At 40.6% G+C, this 7139-nt stretch overlaps 1 pseudogene across 1 annotated transcript; it reads left to right on the top strand.

The window, feature by feature from the left end:
* The first annotated feature begins 256 nt into the window (after positions 1-256).
* LOC306670254 (dynein axonemal assembly factor 10-like) lies at positions 257-1791 on the top strand (annotated as a pseudogene). The gene has a single exon. The product of its transcript is annotated as a dynein axonemal assembly factor 10-like (transcript).
* The last annotated feature ends 5348 nt before the right edge of the window (positions 1792-7139 follow it).

The raw sequence follows: 7139 nt of genomic DNA, 5'->3' as shown, positions 1-7139 counted from the left end.
AGAGTGGCCTTGAGGACTAATACAACAGCTGCTATATAGCATTTAATATTAATATAATGTCAACACTGTGGCCTCTAACACAACTCCCTAATGTGGCCGCTAACATAATAGCTTCCTGTGGCCTCAAAATCACTATTCATACTCATTAGTGGAATATCCATATTGTAGCATCTAAGACTAATCTAAAATCTACCCAGTAGGCTTTAGTACTAATATAACCTCCATAGTACAGCATCAAAACCTGATGTAGCTTTAATGTTTGGAGTCTGGTTTCCAAGTTAGTTTTTTGTCAGAGTCTGGGTGTGGCTGTTGTTAGAAGTGGCATTAGATAAATCATGTCAGCTTTTGAGAAGCCTCAGATCATCTCCCATATCCAGAAGGGCCTCAACTACACGGTGTTCGACTGTAAGTGGGTGCCCTGCAGCGCCGAATTTGTGACTATGGGCAATTTCGCACGGGGCACCGGCGTCATTCAGCTGTTCGAGATCCAGCACGGCGACTTGAAGCTACTTCGAGAGATTGAAAAGGCCAAACCCATTAAACGTGGAACATTTGGTGCAACATCTTTACAGCAGAGATATTTAGCTACTGGAGATTTTGATGGAAACCTTCATGTATGGAATTTGGAAGCTCCAGAGATACCAGTATATTCTGTAAAGGGCCAAAAGGAGATTGTGAATACTATAGATGGTATAGGTGGCCTAGGAATTGGGGAAGGAGCACCCGAAATTGTGACTGAAAGCCGAGATAGAACTGTGAAGGTGTGGGACCCAAGGCAGAAGGACGATCCTGTGGCCAATATGGAGCCTGTGCAGGGAGAAAACAAGAGGGACTGCTGGACTGTGGCGTTCGGCAATGCTTATAATCAAGAGGAACGTGTTGTTTGTGCTAGCTATGACAATGGGGATATCAAACTGTTTGATCTCAGAAATATGTCACTGCGGTGGGAGACAAACCTAAAAAATGGGGTATGCAGCTTGGAGTTTGACAGAAAGGACATTAAGTATGAATAAATTAGTAGCCACATCTTTGGAAGGAAATTCCATGTTTTTGATATGAGAACGCAGCATCCAACCAAAGGTTTTGCCTGTCTCAGAAAAGGCTCATAAAGCTACTGTGTGGCAGGTCCGACATCTGCCACAGAACAGAGAGCTCTTTCTGACAGCTGGAGGCGCCGGCAGCCTTCACCTCTGGAAGTATGAATACCCTGTTCAGCGGTCAAAGAAAGATTCCAAGGGAGTGGAGATGGGAGTCGCAGGTTCTGTCAGCCTTCTGCAGAACGTCACCTTGTCTACTCAGCCCATTTCAAGTCTGGACTGGAGTCAAGACAAAAGAGGGTTGTGCATCTGTAGTTCATTTGACCAGACGGTGAGAGTCCTGATTGTTACAAAACTCCAGACAGTTTGATCTGAAGACTTGGGACTTGAAAATTTCATGAAGGACTCAGAGAATTCAGGATATGTTCTGGGGTCTTCTGACTCTCATTGAACATGCTGGATTTGGCCGACGAGTAACGGTCTCAGACACAAACCTCCAGTTCAGTTTCCGGCCTCTCTGTGGGCCTTTGGTGACCTGAGAGGACACTGGCTTGCTGCTGAGTCTGGGGGTACCACATCTCCAGGACCAGTTCTTTTCTTCTCCCGTCCATTTCTCATTCAAAGTCAGGAGCTGAGCACCCTGTTGTGCACCTGTGGTCCCAGCTGCTAGGAGGTGGAGGCAGGAGGATCACTTGAGCTCTCGGGCTTAAGACCAGCATGGGCTCCATAGTGAGACCCCTGTCTTTAAATAAATAAATAAATAAATAATATGGAATAAATTTAAAATAAAAAAATCAGAATTAATTGTTCTTTTTTTTTTTTTAACTTTTCCTTTGAAAATGCCATTCCTTAGCTCTTTTTTTTTTTTAAATTAATTGTTCTTAAAAAAAAAACCAAAAAAAACCCTGATGTAATAGCTGCCCTGTGGCATTTCTTAGTAATATAATAGCTGATCATTGGTCTTTATACTAACATGATAAGCATACTATAGCATCTAAAATAAGTACAATGGCTGCCCTGTGGCTTTAATACAACCTGACATCCTTATTATAGCATTTACAATTGAAATGACAGCTGCTCCTTGACCTTTAATATTAATAAAATATCCATTCTATGGCATCTAGAACTAATATAATAGATGCCCCATGGTTAATACTAATATGATATCTGTAAGCTCGGGGGCACGGTTAGCGACCAAACAAAATTGGACAGAAAGTGACCGAAGCAAGCTTTTGGAATTTGGCTCTTGGGTGAAATTCCCAGCCCCCGGGGGTACAGGTCAGGGTAGGGAGCCGGAGAAAATCGCACATAGCTCTGGCTGCCCAGGGTCTTTATAGGCCGGAATGGGCGGGGGTCCTGCTGAGTGTCAGGTGGAGTGAGTGGAGTTTTCTTCCCCGTTTGATTGGTCGCGTGTGGCATGCTGCCCTTTGTCTCAGTTGCTCCGCTCTCCCTCCTGTAGTTGCCCAAATTCCGACCTAACAATATCCATAGTGTATCATCCAATGCCAATATGATAGCTGCCCTATGTCCTTTCATAATCTTTTTTGGGGGGTGGATACCAGGGATTGAACTCATGGGCACTCAACCACTGAGCCACATCCTAGCCCTATTTTGTATTTTATTTAGAGACAGGGTCTCACTGAGTTGCTTAGTGTCTCACTGTGTAATGACTGGGTCGTGAGAGCATTAACCTAATCCATGCATTAATTCACTGACAGGGATTAACTTGGTGGTAACTGTAGTGTGTAACTGGCAGAGGTGGGTAAATGGGGGCATGCCTTTGGGGTTACTATTCTTTCTTGGGTGAGAGGAGCTCTCTCTCTGCTCTTGTTTGTCATGTCCTGAATCGCTTTTCTCCTCTACACCTTTTGGTCATGATGTTCTGTCACACTTTGGACCAAGAGCGATTGAGTTGGCTGTCTTTGGACTGAGACCCCTGAATCCATGAACACAAAATAAGCTTTCCTCTCTAAATTGTTCTTGCAGGTCTTCTGGTCACAGTGATGAAAAAGCTGACTGAAACAGAAATTTGTACTGAGAGTGGAGTTTTTGCTATGACTAACCTGTGGTTCTGAAGTCTTTGGAACTGTTTATTGGCGGGGGGGCAGTGGATTTTGAACTGTTTAGAGATGCAAGCTGGAAAAGGTTTAGAATGTTCTAGGTGGAGCTTAGTGGAAGATTCTTGTGGGGGCAGAAGTCCAGAATGGCAATAGGACTGTAGAAAGGAAAGATTGGGTTTGTAAGGTTTCAGAGGGAGAGGACTCTGTTGAAATTGGGCTAGAGGCTACTCAAGTTACATTCTGGCGAAGAAGTTGTCTACATTTTGCCCGTTTCCTGATAGATTCTGTCAGACTAGATTTAAAGGTGATGGAATAATTAATCTGGCAGAAGAAATTTCAAGGTAGCACAGCATCCAGGCAATGACATGAATATTGCTGGCCACTTTTAGCCAAGTTTACTGTAATAATCAGGATCAGAAAGTGGAGCATAAAGATTTTAACAATTTCCGGCTTGGCCACAAAAGTATAAAACTGGGGCCAAGGAAACTGATTGTTAAAGACACCATAACCACTGAAGAGATGCTAAATTACTTTATCCAGAGACAATAGGAAGGATAGTTTGAGGGCATCTTAGGAATTGGCAAGACCACACCCATCTTAGACTCAAGGTTGAAAAGGTAAAAATCCTTTAAGAAGAGTCCATTTGTGCACCCTCCTTGTACAAAGGGGCTAGGAAGCTGTTTCACCATGCTAAGCTGCCCAGACACACAGAGGCTGCTGCAGCCTTGGTCCCAGGAGTCTTGGGCGCTGCTTGGGCTGGTGGCAGCCTTGGCATCAACCATGTGGTGCTGATTCTGCAGGATTGCAGGATGCTTGAGTCGGGGTGTTATGGAGGCTTCCCTGGAGCTTTCAAAGGAAACCTTGGAGGCCAGGCAAGGAGCTGCTGGGGTGGAGTCCCTGTGGGCAACCCCTGAGAAGATGATAAGGAATTGAGGAGGAAGCTGAAGCTCAGTGGAGACTCCTGAGATTGAGAGATGCCAGTACCATGGGGAGTCTGCCAAGGGAGGATGTGGGGATCAAACAGATAGAAGCTGAGAGAGGCTTGTGTGTTGCACCCAGCAAAGCCGTAGAGCAGAGTTGGAGAGAACATCACAGTACCTTGTGCCTCGGCTACTGGGTGTGGAACTAGTGGTCTTGTTTGCCCACTGAACTTCAGGGTTGCTTTGGTCCCATCCTTCTTTATGTGTCCCTATGCCATTGCCGGGGTCCAGCCCTAGCAGGGGGTCCTCGGTGGATGGCAGGTGTCAGCGCAGTGGAGAGACGCCACGTGTTCTGAGGCTGAATCTCTCTTTATTTTTCTGACAGCCTTTTTATACATTTTTTATTTGGTAATAATTATATCATTTTACGGTTAGTTCAAAATAAGGAGAAACTTCCAAAGTACAATCTATGCTTCCTCTCAAAGTACACCTTCCCTCTGTGTGGCAGCCCAGACCAAAACAACCTTATTTCCCAGCCAGACCAAAACAACCTCGTCCTCCAGCCAAACCAAGGGCACCATGATCTGCCAACCTTCAACCTCCAGAACAAACAGGTCACTAGATTTTCTGAGAAATCACCCCCACCACGAACTCCAGTGTTTAACAGTGAAAAACTTTTACTATTATTAACAAAGGGCAAAGAAATCAACGTATAGTTAATATTTATTCTATTTCACTTAATGGTAGACTACAATCTTATTTTAATTCTCAAAGAATTAGACTAAATATAGGAAAAACACAAATTATATTTATGACTAACCCAAATATTTTTATTATGTAAAGTATCTCTAGAATCAATTATTAAAACTAGGAAAGCAACAAAGTCTAAACACCGCATCTAAGCTCAGAGGAATGCCTCTTTATCCATCTACATTTAGAAATTATTATACTAAAGTGATCACAGTCTCCTTTTAACTCGAGCATGTCGACAATTGTCCATTTTCATATGGCTCATCTATGCATCACTACTGAATTTTCATTGTGCACTATTTTGTGTCCCAATTCAGCAAAACCCTCCCAATGTTTTTCCAGTAAGTTTCTAATGATATATTGATTATTAATATTAAAAAAGCAACTACACGTGGAGGCATGCCACACAAAAGGGAGGATGATCTTTCAACAGAACCGTGTCAAGCGTCGGAGTGGTAGGAAATAGATGCGGCATGCCATTATTAATGGATGATTTTTAACTGCTTTGATTTTTATGGGGGCTCCTGCAGAGTTTGCCTTGATCTCAGAAGAGACCTTGGAGTTGTACTTTTGGGAAATGTTCTTGTAAATTTATGGACTCTTGGAAATGGACTCAGTGTATTTTTCATTGTGAGGTGGGCATGAGCTTTTGGGAACCAGGGTCAGACTATCATGGTTTAGACATGAAAGCTCATAGGGAAAATGCAAGAAAGCTGGCAGGTGAAATGATGGGGTGTGAGAGCCTTAAACTAATCCGTGTGTCAATCCACTGTAAGGACTGGCTTGATGGTAACTGTATAGGTGGGGTGTGGCTGGAGGAGGTGGGTCCCTGGGGGCATTCCTTTGGGAATGTATTTTTGTCCCTGGTTTCTCTCTGCTTCCTCTTTGTCATGCCCTGAACTACTTTCCTCCTCCGCACCCTGTGTTAAATATGTTCTGTCTCATTTCAGGCCAAGAACAATGGAGCTGACCCTCTATGGACTGAGACCTTGGAAACTGTGAGTGCCAAATAAAATATTAATTCTCTTAAATTGCTCTTGTCAGGATTTTTATCTAATGCTAATATAATAGCTGAATTTTGACCTTTCACAGTAATATACATACTCTAACACCTAGAATAAATGTAATAATGCACTTTGGCATTTAATATTGATGTAATATCCATACTATCATATCTTATGCTAATATATTAGCTGTCATGTGGTCTTCATAGTAATATGATATCCACACGATAGCATCTAATACTAATATAGAATATCTCCTTTGTGATCTTTAATATTAATGGAATATCCATATTGTAGCATCTTAGACTAATAAAATATCTATAATAGCTGCCCTATGGTTTGAAAAGTATTATAATATCTATAATATAGAATCTAAAATTGATGTAATAGCTGCCCTGTGCCCTTTGTATTAGTATAATATCAATACTATAGCATCTGTTCTAATATAACAGCTGCCTTGTGGTCTTTCACAGTGATATAATATCCATATAATAGCATCTCAATCTAACATAACAGCTGCCTTGTAGCCTTTAATACTAATGTAATACACATTCTGTCTCATCTCATCTAATATAACAGATGCCCTGTGTCCTTTAATATTAATGTAATATCACATATAGCACCTTAAACTAGTATTGTCCCTTTGCTTCTAATATTAATATGATGTCTATATCATAGCATCTAATACTAAAATAATAGGTACCCTATTGCCTTTATTACTAATATGATATCCATACTATGGCCTCTGAAAGTGGTAAATCTGCCCAGTGACTTTAATATTGATGTTATAATAATACTATAGAACCATATGCTAATATATTAACTTCCTGTGTCTTTTACACTAATATGATATCCATAATATAGTATCTAAAGATAATAAAGTAGCTGCTATGTGTCTTTAAAACTATGATAATCTCCATAGTGTAGCATCTAAAATTAATATAATAATTGTCTTTAATACTAGTATCATATGCATAGTGTGTCATCTGAAACTATTATAATACCTGACCTGTGGCCTTTATGCTTTATATATGCATAGCATCTAAAACTAACGTGATAGTTCTCTGTAAACTTTGATACTAATATAAATCCATAATATATTATTTAAGATAAATATAATAGTGACTCACCTTTAATATTAATGTAATATTTATGGTATAGCATCTAAAATGAGTAAAATAGCTACTCTGAAACTTTAACACTATTATATCCATAGTATAACATCTGAAATTAATACAAATTAATATAATAGATGCCCTGTGACCATTATTATTAATATAATATTCTTGCTATTTTAACCACAACTAATATAATACATACCCTGTAGTAAAATGATATTCATACTATAAATCTCAAGCTAATATAATA

The sequence above is a fragment of the Sciurus vulgaris genome, assembly GCF_902686455.1.
Source record: "Sciurus vulgaris genome assembly, chromosome: 10".
Classification (NCBI taxonomy): Eukaryota; Metazoa; Chordata; class Mammalia; order Rodentia; family Sciuridae; genus Sciurus; species Sciurus vulgaris.
The sequence above is the reverse complement of the archived record's forward strand: the minus strand, read 5'-3'. Positions and strand labels throughout refer to the sequence as shown.